This window comes from Rhagoletis zephyria, unplaced genomic scaffold (genome assembly GCF_001687245.7).
Source record: "Rhagoletis zephyria isolate East Lansing unplaced genomic scaffold, Rhagoletis_zephyria_1.1 Rzeph_scaffold_00097, whole genome shotgun sequence".
In the NCBI taxonomy this organism is placed as follows: domain Eukaryota; kingdom Metazoa; phylum Arthropoda; class Insecta; order Diptera; family Tephritidae; genus Rhagoletis; species Rhagoletis zephyria.
Genome location: NW_016157181.1, coordinates 283,277 through 308,118, shown reverse-complemented (window position 1 = coordinate 308,118; position 24,842 = coordinate 283,277). Strand labels below are relative to the sequence as shown.

Sequence of the window (24,842 nt, the reverse complement as noted above, 5' to 3'; positions counted from 1 at the left end):
CATCAATCAAAGCAATTTGGTGTGCATTTTCATTAAGATATATACCAACCAAAGTTTTACAAACTAGGTTTGTAAAAGTTCCCAGTTTATGTATTACTAATAACAATAATTATAATTTTTTTATATTATGTGCTTTTTATAAGCGTATAACATAAAATAATTACTATAACTGCTGTTTGGTTTCAAACTCGGACAAACTAGACAAATTAATCAGATTTTATTTTTAATTGGATTAACGATTAATGTTTTAAATTAATTAAACGTAATCGCAGACAGCGATTAACGATTAAAAAAATGTTATCATTAATCGTACAGTTGATTACGACTCATTAATTTTAATCGTCAAACCCAATTAACATTTTAATCGTTAATCAGATTAACAGTTTGCCAACACTGTGTGAAATCATGTTCATATTGACGGAGAAAAATGTACGTTTTTGGAAAAGAGGCTGACTGAAAGTGTCATATTGCATATCTCTTCAAATGTTTGGGGTAAGGCACTCAAGCTTGGTATGGAAATACATATGTATGTATGTATGTGAAACTAATACCATACTCATGGAGAAAAATGAGAGTTATTGGAAAAGGTGGTGTGGCTATTCCCATGCAAATTGATTTTTCTATGCTGCATATCTCTGGAGGTGTTTATTGCAGAGGACTGGAACTTGGCACCGATATGTGTATACAAAATTAATTCCATACTCATGGAGAAAAATTTGCGTTATTCGAAAAGGGGACATGGTTCCTCCCGTACATATTTACTTTTTTATACTGCTTATCTCTAAAGGTGTTCAAGGTAGAGTACTGGGACTTGGTACTGGGGTATGTAAAATCAGTTCTAAATTCATGGAAGAAGATTAGGGTTATAAGAAAAAGGGGCGTGTCACTTCCAGTACAAATTTACTTTTTCTTGCCACATATCCCTGGAAGTGTTTGTGGAAGAATACTGGAACTTGGTATGGAGTTGTGTATGCAAAATGTATGAATTGCTCATGGAAAAAATGTGAGTTATTAAAAAAGGAGGCATGTCGCCTCCCATACATACTAAAAGCTTCTTAATACATATCTCTGGAAGGATAAAAAGTCTCTCGAAGTATTTTAAATTTGTTATGGAGATTTATTTTGTAAGTGCCGTACTGACAGAATAAATTTCATTAAATGGAAAAGGGAGAGCCGGGTTTGGCATTATAATCTAAAGCTCTCTTGAGGCATTTGCTACAGTAATGAGAAGTGGTATTTTATCAAGGCCAAGTTACTAAATTTGAGTTGGAAATATTAAAACCCGCCGTGGCACCTCCAAGAAGGTTACACGTTCACGCGTCGTATACCTGGAACCATTTTAAGGTAAACTTAGAGAGATTGATATCTTTCGTATGCCTAGCGCGCAGACGAGATTTTATAATTTCATAGTTTTAAACGGCCTAAATACCTTAACTCGCTTAAAAAATAACGAGCTATAACGAAATGGGCACAGAAATAAAATCTAACATCATTAAATTATTTCATATTTGTATAAAAGCGCGGTGTGGAACCCGCGGGTATAAGCTAGTTACATATATATATTATAGAGCGTAATTTTTGTACGAGGAGAGAGAACTTTACTTCCCAATTGCCTACTCAGTCCGACGTAGCACTTCATAAAAAATGTAATGTAATGTTATTAAGTTCTATATAAAACTGACAAAAACCGCTTAGCTTCCCATTTAACAGACAATTTGTTACACGGTAATATTTACTACAGTTGTATCAATTCAGTGGTCCCGAAATTTAACTAAACACTGCTTTACATAATATTGTATTTTATTTGTTTTATTTTTATTCCATTTTAAATTTTGGAGTATCCATAGAAGAATCTAAACTTTGACCCCTGTGCGACACGCTTTAACCGACTCCAATCGGGACCAAAATTTATACGTGATATCTGCGCCTACAGCAGTATCGATTTTGAGTATTAGATGAAAAAAAAATTTATTTACATTTTTTGAGTCTACATAGGGGAATCTGAACTTTGACCCCTGTGCAACACGCCTTAACCGACTCCAATCGGGACCAAAATTTATACGTGATATCTGCGCCTACAGTAGTATCGATTTTGGGTATTAGATGAAAAAAAAAAAAATTTTATTTAAATTTTTTGAGTCTCCATAGAGGAATCTGAACTTTGACCCCTGTGCGACACGCCTTAACCGTCCCCAATCGGGACTAAAATTTATATGTGATATCTTTGACCGTTGTATTAGCGACTGAGGGGGTGAGACTTAAAATCAGTGTTTAAAAAACTGCAGAAAGTTTTATTTCATTTGCTTTTGCTTCTGCTTATGCTTTTAGAAAAGAAAGAAGTTTCAGTCAAAGCAAATGTATAAAACGATTACCAATAAAATGAGCGTCAGCTTCGGCAGCCGTCGGTTTGAAAAATTTTCATTTTGCCTTGCTTATGATTTTGATCAGTAGCACAAGTTAAAGCAAAAGCAATATTTCTGCTTTTGCAAGTCGTCAACAGTGGCAGACGATGAAACAGAAGTTTTGCATTCACAGGCCGTCAGCATTTCTGTGCATTAGTCGCAGTCGAACCAAAAGCAAAAATTTATTAAAATTATTCTAATACTGCTTAAGCATTTCAAACCCTGCTTAAAATTTCATTTTTAAGGGCCACCCTAATGGACATACATACTACCAAAAAGCCGCAAAGTTTAGCGTGGAATAATTATGCCCTACACCTGTTATATGCAGTCGTCATGTCGAATACCACCCACCGCCTTCCACTTCTGTCGCGTATGTATGCCTTTATAGTTGGCTTTATGAGTTGTAGTATATGGGCAAGTCTTTTGAGATAAGGACATTTTGCGTACTGGTACATTGTTCCCGCCGCAAAACATCTGCGCTGTGAAGTCCGGTTTCTATCCGTTCGTTAATACCACTTACAGCGTAATTATCAGTAAATAGTTAGTTATAACAAAACTAATGGTTTAAATGACTAATTTAGTCCCTAAAATCGAGAAAAGCAGGAAATTTGTAGTGCAACTCGCTTAAAATCTAATTTTATTAAGGTACTGCTTCTCGAGCGATCTGAGCCAAAAGCTTGTGGGTTTCAGACGTTATTTTGTAGATTGTGAGGAATAGAAAAACAGGTATTAAATAAATGCGTCAGTTACCAAATGCGATAAAAAGCCTGCTCACAACTGTAACCGAACTTTGCGTATTTTATAAAAATCATGAATTTTCTTGTAATAGCCATTGAGCGGTACTTGTTTTACATTTTTGTGAATAAAATATACTTCTTTACTTCTTCAGAAGAATAATCCTGGGTTATAGGACAACGCTGCTTAACATTTCTAAAAAATCGTTTTCAGAAAACTTTTAAAAAGTGCGTATTTTTTTTTTTTTTTGTTAATAACGGGTTTTCGTTGAGCACAACCAATCAAAGGCAAAAAATTATGTACTTACATACATACATACATATATGCCCTAGTATAATTTTTCGTGTTTGTGTATACATATTGGGGTCTGTGTAAAAAATGCTCATCTCTAAGATTTATTTTAGTGGTTTGCCCTGCGGAATGGTAGCGCGCACTGGTAACCACTACACCACAGCGGCATCTCCCATACAGACCGAATTTTTTACATCCTAAAAAAATAACTTCAACTCGAAGTATTTAATAAGTTAACTGAAAAGTTGCAATAAGGTGTCATCGGAATTCTTTTGAATATGATTCATGTATACTATTTGTGCAGGGTTGCCGCCTGTTTATAAAACCAAATTCAACTTGATTCAGAAATGGTGATCCCATAACGGTTTTGCCATAAGGGTTTTTACAGATAATTGCGTGATCTACTTTTCTCTAATCTAATTTTATGACAAACCTTACCTTTAACCAATTTTCGAATTTATGCGAATTGGTGCAACCTTGAATATCAACTTTAACATACGGCTTAAATGGAGAAAGTATTAAAAAATATTAGTCACACGGATTAAAGTGCTAAAGGTAGACAAATCTTATTTTAAGGTAGAAAAAATTGTGCTACGATTTTGAAAATTCAGTTTTTTTAACCGACTTATGATGTATGTACATATGTTACTGCGTAATTTTGGGCCATGTTAACCGATTACCATAATTTTTTTTACAAGGAAAGATGGGTACCTCACAGGTGTTCCCATACTAATTTGCTTTAGTTCCGATCATTGGATCATGAAGAAATTAACGGTACTCTTGAGTTTTTATATTGAGAATTGAAGTCGGTTTTGTTTTTTGCTTAAAAGTTACTTGTTTAATTAAAAAATTACCATCTCAAAAGATTTCCCCATATACATATATTTGCTATTTTTGGACTTTTACGGAAACAAGTGAAGCAGTAAAAATAATTTACTCTTCAGCGCACGGCTTCTGTTCACATTAAAAAGTACTCATGTGTACTTACGTAGCTTGGAGCCACAATACCCGTGTTTTGATTCATATGCATAATTTGTCGTAGGCCTAAGTGAGTGATAATGTACATACATGTGTATGCTCATCTGTACATAAAAGCCTATGCATGTGTATGGAAATTTGTATACATATTGATATTGCCTTGAGATAAATGGAAGCGCGGGCGAACGCATCGACTTTTTATGCATGTATTCATGCTAGAGAGCGAGCGCTGAAAGAGCAGCCCAGTTGCGCTAATTGTTTGTTTGTGGGGCTGGGACTGGCTATTGTGTGGCGAGTATGAGGTGTGCAAGTGCTCTAGCTTTGTTAGCTTATTTCAGTTACTCACTTGTCGGGACAAAGAGGTGCACGATTTACCGCTTTTGTAGCGGCCCCTATTTACGCCGCAGATTTAATTAGTTTTATAACAAATTTTCGTGGGCTATCATTTAAAAGTGGATAATTCGGTTAACAAAAACAGCGAAAAGATAAATAATTTACAAATTGAAAAAGTTTGAGAGTAAAAGACCGAAGCATTTCAAACTCAAGCTGAAGCAAAGTTTGCGTTTGTAGCGGTTTGTCGAAACTGTGTCAGTGCCTTTAAACGCACTTCTTTACATTATTCATGCTCCGAACTATTTGTTAAACATTTTTAACCAAAACAGACAAAAATAACTGCCAAATGTAATGATCAGAAAAAAATATAAGACAAGCAAGAGTAAGCGCGTACGAATGCTATTACTCATACTCCCTGTAGCACCGTGAGGGGCGACAGAAAAGCAGTGGGATCTACTGCACGCGCTGCAACTATACATATTGTGCTTAACACTGAATGCAGCTGAATTAAGCGTTTGTGTGCTTTTGTTAATTTAAGCATTTTTCTTCACGCCAACCGCCGCCGTCGCTCCGCGCCCGCGTTGCTTTCGCATTGTTGCGATATTTGTATTTTGGGGAGTGTGCGTGTGTATTATATCTTATCCATCGACTACATTAAAGTTTATTGCGAAAATTTTAAGCAGCTCGCATTCTTAACTTGAGTTCCTTCACTTCAATTCCGTTTGCGCACATCTCGACCTCCCACAGCTCCCGGCTTTACACCGTGAAAGCTGTCATCCTGATGTAAATTGTTGCATTTTTATTTGCATTTGCAATTTATGGCAAAGAAGGCAAGCAGAAAGTGCAGAAAGTAAATATGTAGTTACTTACGACTAAAAAAGCACCGGGAGCGGAGCGAAGTTCTGCATCGAGTGAAATTCGAATTCTCAGCGCGGAAGTGGATTCACTTGTTTAACTTTATAAGTACAAAAACAACAACAACGAACAGCTGCAGCACCGACACAAATACTTTTTTGCTTTATTGAATGCAGTTGTGGCAAGGAGCCAATAGCGATTTGTATTTCTTTTTGAATTCCTTCTTGGGAGTGTTTTTATGTTGGAGCGACTGTTGCTCAGCAGATTCTATTTTTCTACTACTTTTATTTGGTAATTTTTATTCAGTACTTTTCTTTGCGTGCATATGTTATCGATGCCCACCAAAAGTAAGCAATCTCTGATTGCCATTGCACTTCGGCGTGTTTATGTGTGCACTGACATATTGTATATATGTAGGTATGGACACACATGTATTTATTTGATTTCGTAGATCAAAAAACTGTACGTACCTAGCGTAATACATCGCCGTTGATTTAGCTAAGGATTTGTTTTTATTTCCCGTCAAATATTGTCTGTGTGTATGTGCACTCCTACATACATATGTATGTCTACGTTGACTCTGTTGCATGCTTCACTTGTCAATCTCATTTTTGTTGATTTTGCGGGTTTAAATTTTTTTGATAACCTTAAGGGTTTTACTATTTTTTCCTTCTTTGTGTGTGTGTTTTTTTATTCCGCTTGTGATGTGTGCGTGTGCTTTTATTGATATAGCTTAGGGTAGTAAACGGATTGAATATATGTACATACATGAAAGACTGGTTGGCGAAGGAAACGTTCAATATTAGCAGATTGTATTAAAAAAAAAAGAATTACAATATCAGCAAAGGACTCACTTATTTAAGTAAAAATAGTTTGCAACTGTAGTTTGGTTATTTTATTTTTTCTTGTACACATGTCCTTGTTGTACGCTGATTTAGCTTTCCTTGTTTCCACTTTAATTTTAATAATCTCTTGTGTATCAAATTAGTTAGGAAGAAAAAACTAAAAACAAAAAACCGCATAATTCAGAGAACTTGCTAAGAATTAGAAGCATTTCGGGCACTGCTCAAAAAGGTATATACAGACACGTTCTGCAATTTAATTCCGAGTAAATTTTAATAAAATCCATTTTGAATTCAAATTGGCACGGGTTGAAATTCACTCGGAAGTAAATTGCAGAACATGCCTGATAGTTCATTTTACAACTCTTTTTTTTTGAAAATTACTATTTTACGCCAATATCTTCAACATTGCCTTAACTAAGATAATGTTATTGGTGGTTTTGAACATCTTATAAGATGCCATATGCAGTGAAGTGTATGGTCGAGCTACCTCCAGCTTCACATCCTGTAGCTTATACAAACCGATTTTTGTTCGAATAGTAGTAGATCCGAATGAGGACCTTGGACCTTCAATGAATGAAATCTATTTTGTATGAAATTTAACGTGTAAGGAAATATTTATCGAGTGGATTGGCTGAAAAAATCCTGGCTAGGATATTTTTAATCAAATATCATTTATTAATTAAATATCATGTGAATCATCACAAATATGACTTTCGTCCGTCAAAAAAAAAAAAAAAAAAAAANAAAAAAAAAAAAAAAAAAAAAAAAAAAAATGGAATTTAACAGGAGCTTAACTATCGGAACATGCGGGATGAAGAAGTCTGTTGAGGAGATATGTTGATCTCCGAAAAGCAGCTATAACTTCTACCTTTGTTTGTTCCACAATAATTTTTCACAAAAAGCGCCTCAAGCTCGATAAAAATTGTAGAATATGATTTATTAAGCAAAAAAAAAAACAAAAAAACCAGCTTTTTTTTAAATATATACATACATATGTTCATATATACTGAAAATACATGCATTCGTTTTTAAGATATGTATTTTGAATTAAAATTTAGTACAATATATTTAAGGCTTTTCTTCGACTGATAATGCTGTCCGCAAACTTCAAGATACATCTTGTATTGTTTATTTTTTCGGATTTCTTGTAAAATAAATCTCTTTTTGCCTATTTTTCGGTTTTTTACTGTATCTGTTCTTGTCTTTGTTGCGATTTTTACCGCCTTTTCCCATCTATTTCGTCATTTAGTTTTGCCTCTTATAGGTTTTTGGGTCGTAAAAGTCCATTCCCTGGTTATAACATTTATGTTTCAACAAGAAACTAGAATACAAATTTTTGGGTGCGCTAAAAATCGTATTACGCGATAATACTATCTCGCCTTAATTCATTTTTTATTTGTTTATCGCATTTTCCAACGAGAAAGGCGATTGAGCAACGCGTAAGCCAATGGGAAAATTCTTTATGCCCCTAAATTTATTTCGAAGCGAGTTTTTACACACATTTATTTTTAACTGAATTATTGATTTGCCTTAAATGACTGCAAATGAGCGTGCGTTTGTGTATGTGCTCTGGAAAATTGCTGTAAAAGTGTGTTAAATAAATTCAACGTGACTGCTGTTTGTCGGCTTTTTTTCAGAAAGCCGTATATCAGCACAAAAAGGTTTCAGGCTTTTACGATTTTCGCTTGATGTGCTTTTAAATTGGGCTCATGTATAGAGGGAAGGAAGTATGGGAAAATTTGTACAAACCCGTTAAAAATAACACATTAGCATATATGTACATATGTATGTACATAGTTTTCGTTTTACCATCGCATGCCGTGTATTTTACTGTGCGTTGTTTTCGGATTTCGGCCTAGAACATTAGTGTTGATGGGATCCTTGTATCTTTTATTTATTGTTTGTTTATTTATTTATTGCAATGTCGAAATATTTATTCTGGCACTGACTTTGTTAGAATGCAATAAATAAATTGAAATAACTGAAGTAAAATTTTCCAAACACTCGGTAAAAAATTTAGATAATACCGTTTAAGTTTGGCTAGAAAAGTAGAATAATCCGGATTTCCTAGATATCAGCTATTATTTGTTTATAACTTAATATAAAAGTGAAGAAAAAAAATCAATCTTTCTCCAAATCCCAAGATTTTTATTTACTATAATAATAATATAAGATTGGCGCTTACACATACATATGTTAGTGTTTGGCCGATTTGTGGCGTGCGCCTTGATGTTGTTACACACAGAGGAGGGACCTACAGTTTTACGATTGTATTTTTATGAGAAGCTGTTTTGCATGGCAGGAATTCCGTCGGAGGTTTGCCATTGCCTTCCGAGGGGCGACCGTCTATCCTAAACGGGTAATCTTCGTCGATTTGACGAACACTGTTTGTCTTTTTCCGTTTCATCTCCATTGGACTGAAGAGCGAATTGCTATAAAATATATAAAGAAGCTTAAATAATAAGAAGCCTCTGTGTTTTCTTTCATGGTAAGGTTCATCATTATTAAAAGTAGTTTGGCAATCCTGCATGCAACATTTTTCATAAAAAAAATGGAAAAGAAAAAGGGCCTCGTCAACTCGACAAAGCCTATCTTTAAAATATGTAAAACAAAGATAGCTTTAAAGGGTTAAGAAAACACCTTTTTTCTATATCTTTTTGCGATGTTGCTTTGACCATGCCCAGAACCCAGGTTCCGCCGAATATTAGCGCGCCACGGCCGTACTATGCATACCTGAAAATAACTTCATACATAGTATTTAAGAACGTGAAAATAGAGGTGCAATTTTGTTTAGGTTCATTAAATATTCATTGACAACACTGAACAGCTGTTGGCTTGACACTTTATCAGATTTTACCAGATTTTTTTCAGGTAAAATATTGCAATTTCTAACAAAGAGAAGACATATTTTACTTTCCCATTTTTCCTCTACTTTGCCAGAAAACCGAATACGGTAAATTCTTTCAACTTCTGGCAAGCTAGAGAACGCAACTTTTAATATCAGTGATACATTTTCCAACTGGGCGCTTGAGTGGAACATTACTCGATTTTCAAGGTAATGATGTCACTCATTAAATATAAAAATAATTTTCAATATCAATTTCCCGATTAAATGATTTGCCCTAAATACATATATACATACACCCATGACCATAATAATAGGTTCGCGACATTTTGACCAGTTTTGACATTTTTCTATTGTTTAATAGTGTAATTTTTATTATAGTCTAGCTCCATATAATATAGCGAACAACATATACAGTGACCCACACAAAAGTTCACGTGTTGATTTTTTTTTAAATATCCACAAGGTTTTTCAAGTTAAATTTTTTTCGTATTTTTCTATAAAAATATTGTCTAAGCTTTAGACAAAATCAAATAAATCAGAGTTTCAAACTTTACAGATTTCAAGCTTTTTAATCTGAAACTTTACAACCGACGAAATTTGCACAGCGATTTGGTTCTGTTTATACTTTTATATGGAAAAAAGTACAAAAAACCGTCAGCAAAAAAAAACCCAAGACGTGAACACTATGTTAGTCACTGTATGTACATAAATCCGCATTTCAAATTTTTTATTAATAGTTTTAAAAAGAATCTAAGTACGCTGTTTTATAGTCCATTAAATTTTAGTACAATGAAGAAAAATTTTGAAGAAGTCCCGTTGCTGACGCTGTTACGCATTTGCTTCCATACAAAGTATGCTCGACAATTGTTAATGAACATTAAACAAACAACAGAAAACTAGTCATGACTGGCCACATACCTATTATTATGATCATGGGTGTACATACCTACATATGTACATATAAATATTTATATTTATTTACTGTAATTTTTGATAAGTCAACTTTTATACATTTGTATGTACAAACATACGTACTCTACACATGAGTGCTGATAGCGCAAGTCCGAAGTAGTACATTTTTGTTTGGCTGTGGACAGGTGGACTAACACAACAAGGTCAATACAATTTTCAACGGAAACTAGAAGAGGTGTTGTTATCAAAAACTGCATATGCCCAGGTTTTATGAACTGGGTACCGCTTTTAGGCTTAGTCCCATAGCACAAACATTTTTGTTAGCGTTACGTTAACTCTACGTTTTAAATACACCACACTTTATATTGGTTTCTTAGCTGTTAATTCACTAAAAAAATTTGTACACTATTTTTTTCTGTAAGCTTCTGCTTATACACTATTTTATCTTTGAACATTTTTATATGAAATCATTGTACACTATTTTATTTGTTTGCATACTCAGAAAAACTAATTGATGTATATCGATTTTACACTATTTTATTATTCACATTTTGAAGCTGCTAGTGAAAGTTAGCAGCAATATAATGAAGTAAAATACTCTAATGTTATTTTAATATTCAAAAATTTCTTTAGGATTTCCTTAATAATAGTCCAAGTGCACCATACACTATTTGTAAACAATTGTAGTACCTACACTGTTATAAAATTTTGTTTTTAGCGAATAAGTTCGTGATCCAAAAAGATATTTAAGAAAACTTAGGTTTTTCTAATAGATTAAAGGATTGTCTATCCAATGGTACGATTATCGAATTATAATGACGCTATGTACATAAGTAGGTTTGTAATACACTTCTATATCATTCATTTGTACCACATAAAGAAGATACAATGGCGAATTGTTTGTACAGCCTTGTAGTTCGTATAGACAAAACTTTCGATTTCCATTCGAGTAGTGCTGTGCATTATTTTAATGACATAATTACCAAAACATGACACATTAATTTCGAGATTTAGATTTTACATAGGTAAGTGTTTATTTCTTTCATTTCAATATAATCAGGGTAAAAATCATAAAAATTTATTTAATTTCTTCTAATTTTTTCAGCAGGATCAGCAAGCATGTGACCCCGGAATGAATTTATTTTATTTTATTTTATTTTATTTTATTTTATTTTATTTTATTTTATTTTATTTTATTTTATTTTATTTTATTTTATTTTATTTTATTTTATTCTATTTTATTTTATTTATTTAGGATTTAATTAATTTAATTTCGCCTAATTCAATTTCACTGAAGTTTATTTCATTTCATTACATTCTATAGTTTAATCATAGTATTAGATTCTTGACATACAAGTAGCCTCAAGAGCTCTTTGAGAGTAAAAAAGTTACACCAAAATAAAGTTTAACATCTCCCTATAATTATTAAAACGTATGTGCACTTGAATTCTGGGTGCATGCAATTTTTGCGATCAAATTTTGATGAGTTGCTAAGAGTCTTCCCTTGACGGTTTTCGAATTCGTTTGGAGTCGCTAGGTGGCGAACTTCTTTGTGACAAAATCGAATATATCAAGAACGAGAACAAATAGCGAAAAAAATACAACGTTTTTTTATAACTTAAATAAAGAAGAATTCAGAAAAATAGCCACGTTGGATAAAAAATTACCTTGACCTTTAACATGACACTCACTATTCCTTTTGACTTGAATAAAGTACGCAATGAACTTTTATTGTCTTTACCTTAAAAACACAAAAATATATCTCCGGACTTTTGATAAAACAACCTCTGTGCTTTCTGTAGGTTGGAATTTAGAGTAAATTTTAAGGATCTTTCACTTAAAAATTTGACATTTTTATTTAACTTTCATTAAAACATTATCTTGAACTCCGCCTATCAATAACTAAACATAAAAATATCATTCGAGAACTCAATGAATTACTACTTTGAAGAGAAAGTGACCTCTTTGGAGAAAAGTTGGTTTGCTAAAAGTCCACAGAAAAACTTTTTAAGGGTTCATAGCATACCCTTGTGATCAGCTGATTAAGTTAAGTGACATTTTGACTAGCTTTGGCTACATTTCTCTTGTTTATTTTATGTTTATATATATATATTTTTTTATAAAAGTCTAACATATTATATAACCAGCAACATATCGTTACCTAAACGTGAAAAAGTGCCAAGTCCATTTTTTCGAAATTGTACAGGAGAGACGAAAAATCGTTCTAATTTCGCGTTATCTTTTATTCTGCATCAGAAACTAAATTTTGAAAAAAAGTGGACTTCGCACCTTTCCACCTTTAGGTAGCGATACAAATCCACATACAATCAAACTTCGCACATAAATTACGAAAATTCGGCAAACTTTAACCATTACACCCAAAAATTAAAAATTTTTTATTCAGAATCTTTAGAAAAAACTTAGGTATGCGGGTTTAAAGCCCATTAAATTTTAATAGGTTAAGTACAAGTTTGAAGACGTTAGAAAATCGCGTTGATTTTTAATAATATTTTTTGGCGATTGTATTGTGCATTTTCTCCCATATAAAGTATGCTAGGCAAAAATGCCGAGCAATTTGAATATCGCCTCAGTGCCCAATAGCTAGTATATTATCTCAGTTCATGGGTATGATTACTTAAGCATTTGGAATATGAGCCTAACAGGATTACACTATTTTTTTTTATTAAATCTCGTAAACTGCACCTAAGAAGTAAAAAAAAATATTTATTGACGTAAATTCGTTTCAAAATAAATATTACTTGTGAACCCGCATGACGGTAAAACGCCCTTAAGTTTAATTTAAAACCCTAGAAACTATTTCATATGTTAGGCAGAGTTATAAGCGATCCGAGTGCCATATTTCATCTCAAACCACCCGTACCGACAAAAAAGTTCTGACTTCAAAAATTAAAATCTTACAGCACATCTATAGGCCAAGAACTTTACTTCGACCTTTCAAATTTGAAATTCGAAATAACAGTGCAAATCTAATGACTTTGACACTCATATTTTAATATTTCGTAAATCTTGGGTATTAGTTAACAAAATTCGACTTTTCATACAGGTAGAAATCGTTTTCAAAAGTATTTTCAAACTAAAATCTTACATCTCTTTCGTCTAACATTCTGATAAATATTTCAATTAAGTTATGAATTAAGTTGAATTTGATTGTTCAAATAAAAAAGGTCAGAAATAAAGCCTTTTAAAACTCATTTCGATTGATATCCATCTTTTAGTAATTCATCTAATTTTCTAAATAATTTTAATGTAACTTTATAAACAGGTGGAAACCCTTTCCAAACTTGTAAATGTTCAAACTATCCATCTTTTAGTAATTCATCTAATTTTCTAAATAATTTGAATGTAACTTTATAAACAGGTGGAAACCCTTTCCAAACTTGTAAATGTTCAAACTAAAGAGTTCTTAACACTCTTTCGTTAGGCACCCGTATTTTAATATCTCATATATATTTTTATATATGAGACACTACCTTTCCGATGCAAAAAGAATTATCGAAATCGGTTGACGTGCTCTAAAGTAATGCGGTAACATACATAAAAAAAATATTCCGACGAACTGATAACCTCCTCCTTTTTTGGAAGTTGGTTAAAAATATGGTTCATTATGCCCTAAAACCAATCTTTGTGAAAGATGACAATTTTTGGTCAATGTCTTAGGCTCGCCCAAGTCCATAAATTATTTTTTATTTTGTTTTGCTTTTTAAATTAATTAAATTTAATACCTTCATTAAATTTTGTTAAATTATTATTTTATTTTTATTTTTTGTTTTTGTAAAATAAATTTTAGTTTTTTAAGTTAATATAATTTTGTTTTATTTTATCATCTACATTTATGGACAACAAATATATTTTTTATGGCAAAGCTATCTTTATCAGTTTTATTATACATACACATAGTCATTGCACAAAGGCTGGTTTGTATTCATTCCACCTGTGCAAAATATTCAATTTTATTTTTTATTTATCGCAATCTTCTGTTTACAATTCTTCGTCATCAATTCGGTTTATTGGTCTAAGCTTCTTATCATTTCATATGAGTGTATGTGTGCTTGTGTTTAATTCTATGAGCGTAATGCTTATCAGTGAGCGCCCTTTTCCGTATTGTGGAGATAAATAGATGGTTTCACATATCCAGGTGGTTCTTATTCCGCACTCCGCCAAAACTTGCTGTTCTCTCGCTAGAATTCATGTCGATTGGCCAATTCATTTGTTTCGCAGCTATAGTTGTGGTTGCTCATAGAGAAGAACGTTTTTCTGGCATTTAATTTCAATTGTGTTTAACTTCGATACTGTTTAGCTTCGTTAGTGTTTAGCTTCATAATTTTTTTTTTACACAAATGGTAACACATGCACACTAGGGTGGTCCTTGAATGTAGGAAGCAAATTTTTACATCAGATTTCCTAAGCCCCAACCCCTACTTGGATGCTACTATAGTCGAAGATATCACATATTAATTTTGGTCCCGATTGGAGACGGTTAATTCGTGACACACAGGGTGCAAAGTTCAGATTCCTCTATGGCGACTCAAAAAATTAAAATTATTACTTTTTTATTGCGACACGCCTTAACCGACTACAATCGGGGCCGAAATTCATATGAGATATCTTCGACTACGGTTGTGTCAATTTTGGGTATGAGTAGGCAAAAAAATTAATTTGATTTTTTTAAGTCTCTATAAAGGAATCTGAACTTTGAACCCTGTGCGACACGCCTTAACCGTCCCCAATCAGGACGAAAATTTGTATGTGATATCTGTGACCGTGGTATTACCGATTGAAGGGGTGAGACAAAAAAGAAATCGCTCATTTGATTTTTAAGGACCACCCTAATGCACATAGATACTTTTTTTCGCGCTATCTATGGAATTTTGTAGTTGCAAGATAAGAATTTGTATGCTTGTACTCATTTGGCACCTACTTGGAGCACCTACCAGCCCAAATGGCTACGCGATCTAGTCATGGCGAGGCAAACGGGGTATGTAGTGACGAAACCATGTCACCATCGGTATTTTGCTTCTTTTGTAGTTGCAATTCTGATTCATTGACTCAATCATGTTATAGTTGCCAATATAATGCTTGAAAGAGTAGCACTTTTTGGTGTCTTATTACATTTCGTATTCTTTTCCTTATTTGCTGACTTTCACTATATTCAACTGCATAAACTCATTTTGTACTTAGGAATCCCACCTTATGGTGCAGTAAAACTTTCTTCATTAATTTTTGGGGCTATTTTTTGTAAAAGTTGTGTGTTGAAATGACTTAATTTTACACTTTCAACGGTTTATTGTGCAATTTGTCAAATGGAATGCTCACAGGCTTGAGACTATTAATCATTTTTGCGTGTCGCTGAGTAGCAACCTTTGGTCTAGATAAATATTGATAAGTAATAAGTACACAGTATCTAAGTATGCAAGTACATATCGTCGATGTTTTCGCAAAACCGCCCATTGACCAATTGCAAAACCGCATATCTTGCGGCACTCAAATTTTACAATAGAACGAAAAAACGGTCTTTCTTCGAAGCCATTGCCTTGAAGGCGGTATTTTCTCTAGCTATTATTTTACAAATCTGAAGAGGAACAGGGAGGGCCCCCACTGCGATGGTGTTGCGCATATAAAAATAGATTTTGTTCATACGTTATATAAAAGAAAATCTGTGTTCATATTGAAAAGTAGCTTATGTCGAAAGGCTGGCTTTAGTATAATGCGGCATTCCCTTTATTCTTTAAACGACAAGAAATTTTTTGATGAGACTTAATAGGAATATTGACTTACTAGTATCGAAACTACTTCTTGCACGTTTATTTGCCGAAAGTACTTCAACAGCTCAGCGCCAGTGAATCATTCGCAATCGTATGCTGCGAATGCCGATTTATACTACAGCCAGCCTTCGACATAAGCTACTTTTTCATACGAACACAGAAATATTCAACACAATCGGAAAAAAAATCAACGGTAAATTTTAGGGACTTCAAAACTTGCACTTTATTGTACTAAAATTGAATAGGCTCCAAAACTGCATACTCGAAAATTTTCTAAAAATCCTGAATAAAAAGTTTGAAATTTTGATGCAATTTTTAGAAAGTTGCCTTTCTACCCCAGAAATATGTGTGCAAAATATTATTTTCCTTATCGTATGTTTTGAGGTGCCCCAACTCCATTAAGTTTTGAAAAAAAAAAAATGATACATTTAGAGGTGCCCCCAACATTATAAACTTAGAGAAATTCAAAATTTCTTATCGAAAAACACTAAAGTATAATATTGACAAATTAACGCTAAATCATATTCTGTGTCTTCCCGTTGGCAACAATTTGACTTTGAATAGTGCGCGGATAGGTGAGGGAGAAGAGGTGATTTCTCTGCACTTGTCAGTCGTTGCTCGAACGCTATTAAGTGAGCGCGTCGCGCGTGTTATTGTTATTCTACTTGTGAGGAACATTGATTTTAAACACTGCCGTTAAGGAAATAACACTCATGTAAGTAATATTTTCAAATTACTGTTTACAGATAAATACAATTCAGATCGTAATTAAATATTTTCGATGTGAGTTACACCTATTATTTCTCTTTGTTAGAGTAAAATGTCGCAAGTCAAAACACGACAAACGACATGTTGTCCTGTGTTTGGTTTGCCAGAGAAGTTACCAGTGTCTCAATTACCAACTTATAATGATGTTATGAAGTATTACTTATTTATTAGATACGAATTAAAACCTGACAAAACAACAAAAGAGCCGACAGTTCATGATATATCCGAAAGATTGGCTACGGAAATTTTAGATATCTGGCGAAAAGCGTCGCTTCCCACTGTCAGCTTTAAGAGAGTACTACAACTTATTCGATCTTACCATGACAAGTATAGACGCTTACTAAAACCTTATCAGGACCGTCGAACGAACAGGAAATATCAAGAAAAGATAACTGAATTTGTTACTGAGTCCCAAAGGTTATTTGATATTTGCAGTTGCAAATGCAAACTTACTAACTCAAAATGTACTTGCTCAAAAGACAGCCGTGTTCCCAAGGAAGAAGTATCTTTCTTAATTGATCAAAGAACTACGAGAAAAATGATGATAGGCGGGGTAGATTTGGTTGCGACAGTAAAAAATATGAAAAAAATAAAAAGACAAGAAAAAGAATTACTGCGTAACAAAGAGATAATGGATCCTAACCAGCCGACTTTTTCTCGTTCTTTGCCTGATGACTTAACGATCGAAAGTACCAGTTCAAGCAATAATAGCGTAGCTTCTAGCCATTATCAATCGCCAAAACAAATAGCTGCGCCGCCATCAAAGAAAAAGGGATTAAATTTACCATCATTAGCTCTCGCCTGTGATCGTACTGGAGTCTCTGACAGAACAGCTGCTATTATAGCTTCTTCTGTGTTAAAAGATGTTGGAATTATTACATCAAAGGATCCAAGTGCTGTCATTGATCGTTCAAAATTGCGCCGTGAAAGAACGAAAGTCAGATCGGCATTACAAGATGCAGATTGCAATAAAAGTATACGCGGTATTTATTTTGATGGCAGAAAAGATAAGACTTTAGTAAGCACTCAGAAGAAAGGCAAATTTTATAGAAAAAGAACTACAGAAGACCATTATGTGATTTTATCAGAACCAGGAAGTGATTACTTCGGGCATGTTACGTGTGAGTTGGGAACTGCTAAAGGTATTGAAAGAACCATAATAAATTATTTGAGAAAAAAATCGGTGAAATTGGATGAATTAGTTGTTGTTGGTTGCGATGGTACAGTCGTGAATACAGGTTTCAAAGGAGGTGTTGTTCGGTTAATGGAAGAAGAACTTAATAAACCATTACAATGGTTTGTCTGCCAGTTACATTCGAATGAGTTACCATTGCGACATCTTTTATTGCATTTGGATGGAAAAACTACAGGGCCTAAATGCTTTTCAGGTCCTATTGGATCTGAATTACAAAAATGTGAATCAATGCCAATTGTCCAATTTACCACCATTCCCTCCATATTACCTGAAGTCACTAAAAATGAGTTGAGTACCGACCAAAAATATCTTTACGATGTGACGACAGCTATCAGCACTGGCCTTTTTTCTCCCGATTTAGCTAATATTACACCTGGACCTCTTAACCATTCTAGATGGCTTACAACAGCAAATAGAATCTTAAGATTATATGCTACTAAAACAGACCCCGAAGAAAATTTAGTNCCAAAAATATCTTTACGATGTGATGACAGCTATCAGCACTGGCATTTTTTCTCCCGATTTAGCTAATATTACACCTGGACCTCTTAACCATTCTAGATGGCTTACAACAGCAAATAGAATCTTAAGATTATATGCTACTAAAACAGACCCCGAAGAAAATTTAGTGATATTAGCTACGTTCGTAATGAGAGTTTATGGTCCAATGTGGTTCACAATAAAATGTAATCCCTCATGTACAAACGGTGCTAAGCACCTGTAGCCTAACTCGATATTTGAACGAGCCTTTAAAGAAAATCATTGATAAGGTGATCCAACGAAATGGATATTTCGGTCATCCAGAAAGTATTCTTATTGCTATGCTTGCAGACGACAGAGAAATTATACGTAAGCTGGTTTATCAGCGAATTTTGAAAGCAAGAGCAGAGAATACTCAAGAGCATCGTACATTTAAAGTGCCTGCTTTAAATTTCGATGCCAAAGATTATACCGACTTAATTACGTGGCAAGACTGTAAGATAACTGAGCCACCTCTGACTTCTAATTTATCTGACGAAACCTTGAAAGAGATTGTCAAAAGTGGGTTGACTACGTGCCAGAATATCAAAGATTTTCCATGCCATACCCAAGCCGTAGAGCGCGTTATCAAATTGGTGACAGAAGCTTCAAGTGCAGTTTGTGGAGAAAATAAACGAGATGGTTTTATAAGGGCAAGACTATTATCACGACAGCAAATGCCTAATTTTGAAACAAAAAAACAATTTAATACTAAATAATCTACTTATTTCTGATTTTTTTCATTCCTTTATAAAATAATTTTTGTAATTTTTCTTAATAAAAAATATTAAAACAACTCATCAGGCTTTTATTTAACCTATCATAAAGTAGTTTGTTTTATAATAGACTTGAAAGTCATAAAAATACTTTCATTAAAAAATAAATCAAAGCTTGTAAAAAAAAAATTTTTTTCTAATTTTCAATTGGGTTGGGGCACCTCAAAACATCAAGACAGGTAAACAATTTTTTGAATACTGAATTCTCTCATTGAACGACAACTTTTTATCACTATTCCATTCAAAAAAAACGAAAAAAATTTTTTTTTAATACAACATCACTCCACCCTAATGTGTATATCTTGGTAGCCGCTGCACCAATTTCTTCTAAACTTGGCACAGTTATTGGTCCTGGTACAGCATACCAAACGACCGAAAATTTTTAAAATCGGACGATAACAACGCCCACATCCCATATAACGGTAATTTAGAATAATGCGAAATCCTCGATAAATCAGTAAATATTAAAGGAAATTTTTTCAAAATTGATGGTTGCAACAATTCTTAACAAAGAAATATGTTTGTGATACAATTTTGGAAAATGGGCGTGGCACCGCCCACTTATGATCACATATATGTATCTCGGTAACCGTTCTACCAATTTGTACCAAACTCGGTACGGTTATTGTACTTGCTACATAAAAGCAAACCGTTGAAAATTGTTGAAATTGGACTAAAATTACGGCCGCTTTTCATATAACGGAAAATTTCAGAAATGTTTGAAATTTCAATATTTCGAAATTTAAGGACGCTAATTTACTTAATATTTATACACCCCGGCTTATCATGTAGCGCCGGGTATTTAATGTTCGGCTCCGCCCGAACTTAGACTTTCTTACTTGTTAATATAAGTTTCAACACCTACCCTCGAATGAATACCTCTAGTTAAAACAGTAAGAAATTAACAAAAATTAAAGACTAAGATTTCTGTAAAGCTATCATTCAATACAATGTTTATGTTTTGGATATGATATAGCTTTCGTTAAAATATCTGCGGGCATTTGACTAGTTTCTTTATAATCAATTTGTATATCTCCTCTTTCGATTGCTTTTCTTATGAAGTTCTATTTGTTCTATTGAGAAAAATAGGATTTTTGCAAAGTCTTCCAGCACTTTGATTGTCGTTGAAAATTGTTGTTGGCCCTTGTGAATCCGGTATTTCATCAAGAAAACGCCTGAGGTAAATAGCTTCCTTAGCAGATTCAGATATAGCCATATACTCAGCCTCAGTACTTGACATAGCTACTGTTCGTTGTTTTCGGGACTCCCAGCTAATAGCTGTACTACCATAAATAAATATGAATCCTGTGTACGATCTTCTATCGTCTATGCTGGCACCCCAATCGGCATCTGCTTATATTCTTACCATTCTTTTTAAATAATAAATCTAAATTTTGAGTGCCTTTAAGGTAACGTAAAACCCGTTTTGCTGCCATCCAATGTTTAATTCCGAAATTTGTGTTAAAATGACTAAGTACGCTTACGGTGTGTGCAATATCAGGACGTGTAGATACTGCTAAATACAGTAGACATCCGATTAGATTTTGATAAGGTAATTTTTTGATTTCTTTTTTCTCGTCCTTATTTTTCGGGCACATATCTTTGGAGAGCTTTTCGTCTGCATTCATAGGAGTGGTAACTGCTTTACAGTCATTCATATTAAACCGATTTAATAGATGTTTAATATACTTTTCTTGAGTCATTGAGGTTTCATTCTTAGAAAAATCACATTTGAATTCGATTCCTAAACAAAAATTTAAAACGCCCAAGTCTTTCATTTCAAATAATTTCGCCAATTCTGATTTTAATTGATTTAGCTCCTCCAAACTGTTTGTGGCTAGTATTAGGTCATCAACGTAAATTATTACGATTAATAAAGTATTTTCTTCCTTCCTTATATAAACACATGCATCTGTTTTCAATGGTCTAAGATGAAGTTCTTTTAACTTCTCATCCAACTTTCGATACCATTGTCTTCCAGACTGTTTTAGTCCATATAGTGCCTTTTTAATGCTACAAATTTTATTTCCTGAGTACATCCTCCACTCTCTTTCATTTAAAATTTCAGGTAAATCTTCCGGAATTTCCATTAGGATCTTTTCATCAATGTCACCATTTAAATATGCAGATACGAAATCTAACTGATGTACATGTAGCCGCATTTCAACTGTTAATGCCATCAACAACCGTTATAATCAATACCTGGTATTTGCGTAAACCCTTTAGCAACCAGACGTGCTTTACGACGTTCAACCGTTCCATCAGCGTTAAATTTAGTGCGCAGAATCCATTTTGATTTTATAGTTTTCTTCCCTTTTGGTCGATCAATAATATTCCAAGTTCCATTCTTTTGAAGTGCATCGTATTCTTTCCGCATAGCTTGTTTCCATTCATAGGCATCATTACCAGCAATCGCTTCTTTAACCGTCAAAGGATCACAACTTTCTGCTATTCCGGCAGTATTGAATTCTTCATAACTCGGTACTTCTGTTTTGGATATCACATTAAACAATTTTCTTGGCCTTCCACTTTTTCCAGTTAACACTTTCTTTGGTCTTCCAGGTCCTCTTTTCAAACTTTCCGGGGTTTTGAATTCTTCTTCGGACTCGCTACTTTCACTGCTTTCAGAATTTTCGTGTACGTTGCCTTCACTGAATTCTTCACATTCTTCTCGTGGCTTGCTACTCCCATCAAGTACAGCATCGTGTACGCCACCTTCACTAATTACTTCATTTCCTTTATACTTCTTGTTCTCAAAAGTTATTTCTATAGACGTATCCTTCCAATACTCATCATCAATAAAATCTGTATAATTTTCTTCCTCAACGAAATTATTATCGAATATAACATCACGGTTTCGGAACATTTTCTTTAATCCTGGACACCACAGCCTGTAAGCTTTAGACTGTGTGGAATAACCGATGAACACACATCTCCGTGATTTCGGCTCAAATTTACCTTCGTTTCCCGTCTTGTCTAACATATAAGCAGTAATACCAAACTTTTGTAAGTAACTTACTACCTGAGAACGACGCGTCCACCATTTTAACGGTACTTCAGAGAGAGGTCCGATTTCTGATATGATTCGCCGTTAAAATTGAAACCTCCTGATAATTTCGACTGTATCAACATACATCTTGCCATTTCCACAAGAGTTCGGTTCTTCCTTTCAGCGACACCATTTTGTTGCGGCGTGTATTCCACTGAAAATTCATGTCTGAGACTCTCTTCCTTCAGAAAATTTTCTAACGTTTTATATATGTATTCGGTTCCGTTGTCTGAGCGTAAAGTTTTAATTTTTCTTCCTTTCTGTTTTTATACCAAATTTTTGTATTCCCTAAATTTTTCGGCCACTTCGTTTTTATGTTTAAAAAAATATACCTCACACAATTTTGTTTTGTCATCAATGAAAGTGAGAAAGTAACGTGAACCGCCAATAGAAATTATTCGCATAGGTGCACACACATCAGAATGAACAAGTTCCAAAATGTCTCTTATACATGTTTCGAATTTTTGAACGTCACCTCCAGTTTCAATACTGACTCCATTTACTTTCTTTTGCTTAATAATGTATTTTAAGTCCTTGAACTTCAGGTGTTCGAAACGTTCGTGCTAATGCAATGTATTCGCGACTGATTCAGCAATTCTGCTTTCCTCATCCGCTTCGTTAACAAAATATAAATCCCTCTCTTTACGTGCAACGATTAAAACCTCGCCATTTTCTGGACGTTTGACAACTGCTACATGTTTCGTAAAGATGACTTCAAACCCGCGGTCGGTGATTTTCCCCACAGATAAAAGATTCGATCGAAGATCTGGAACATGTAGAGCTCCGGCTAGTTTCAACCTCGTGTCTTCTTTTGTTTGTATTTTTACTGTCCCACTTCCTGCGATTTCCGTCGCCAAATTCAAAAACCTTGATCTCGGTGATTCCATTTCCGTAAATTTAGAATTCTGTGCACACATATGAGACAATGCACCAGAATCTAAACACCGGGACAGGATCAATGACTTCAAAAGCATTGCTTTTTTAGCTGGTCCTTTGCATTGGTATACAGCATGCAGCTTGACCCATATGTCTCTTGATGTAGCACAATTTTTAATCTGCCTCAATTCTAGTGGTGAAATGGTTAGAATGAGGTCTGATCGCGCTCTAGCATCTATGGTTCCCCATTCGGTAATGATATCTGCAGGTCCTGTCGGCTTCATACATTCTCCACAAACATATTTCCAGGTATCATTCCTGATGAGAAGCTCCTCCACCTGGATTTTCCATGTATCGAAGTTTTCCTTTGTGAGTGGTTCAATCTTGATGCTAGCGTGACTCATTTCTTTAAATATGTTTTCCAGTAGAACATTTTTCTTGGCATAAAAAGAAAATATATATATTTTTTAAATTAACTTCTTTATATTTCAAAACCAATGCTGGGCCATAACCTGTAGGTTTGAGGTATTGAAAACGAGTGAGTTTTATTCAGAAAATTTTGTTTTACAATAGTTAATACTTCAATGTTCATTACGATCTATATATTTTTAAGTAACAAGGTTGTTCATTTGTAAGTACATAATGTTTTTAATATAAGTTACAACACAAACTTCTTAATCAGATTTTTTTTTTTAATTTTGGGTATGCAGTTTCATAGCCCATTAAATTTTAGGAGGTAAAAGTGCAAACCGCAAGACGATAGAAAATCGCATTGATTTTTTATATTTTTTTTTGCTGACGCTGCTAGGCATTTCCTTCCATATAAAAAGAAATTTTGAGCATAGTCGAGCATTAGGCCGGGTCGATTTGNAAATGGCTATGTTTTTTCTTTATTTTTATTTATTTATTTATAATAATATTTATTATTTATTTATAATAATATCTATTTTTTCTCTTAAGAAATTTATTTAGTCAGAACATATGTAAATGAAAAAATTAATTTAAGTGAGTTATAGAAAAGAAACTAAAAAAAATTATTGTTTGAAGTCTTTTTTACTTTCAATATAAAACTGCATACCCAAAATTAAAAAAAAAAAAATCTGATTGAAATGTTTGAAATTTTTGGGGGATTTTGATAAAATTTGTTGAATTTTTATAATTTTTGTACAAACTTTGAAATGTGGATTTATATGGCAGGCAATATCATTTTGAATTTTAATACACTCCTATTGTTTGTATATGGGTGAAAATTTATCAACTGGACCTCGGATTTCAGTCAAGTTGGAATTTTTGCGTGAAAAATTGTGGGTAGAGAGGTTTATAGATATAAAAGGGATCCTGGGATTTTTTTTTGAAAAATTCTAATTTTTAAAGTTTTTATTAGCAAATATATTTTTAATCAATCTTTTTTTTTCAAAACTCATTTTCTCTTAAAGTATTTGACTAAAGTTGATGAATTTTTTTTAGTAAGCGTAGTGACATTAGAGCTTTAAAAAAATATTTTTATAATTTAGATTTTTTTTTTTTAAATTTAAATATATATATTCAAGTTGCATTAATAATATGTTCTCAATGAGTGTTTTTCATTTCGTTTACATTTTCGAAAACAGCATTTATTGATGAAAATATTTCTAAAAAAAAGTAAGTGCGCCTGGGCCACACTGGAGAAGTGAAACT

At 33.5% G+C, this 24,842-nt stretch overlaps 1 protein-coding gene across 9 annotated transcripts in view; it reads left to right on the top strand.

Annotated features, from left to right (window-relative positions):
* LOC108376139 (scribble planar cell polarity protein) overlaps nt 1-24,842 on the top strand; it is a 483,715-nt gene that overhangs the window by 215,646 nt on the left and 243,227 nt on the right. Inside the window, exon 1 of one of the 9 annotated variants that reach the window (XM_017632376.1) lies at nt 4,765-4,923. The exons of the other annotated variants lie outside the window; for them this stretch is intronic. The gene's annotated coding sequence lies outside the window, so the exon portion shown is untranslated. Of the gene's footprint in view, nt 1-4,764; nt 4,924-24,842 lie in introns of those variants that run through there. 9 annotated transcript variants of the gene reach the window in all.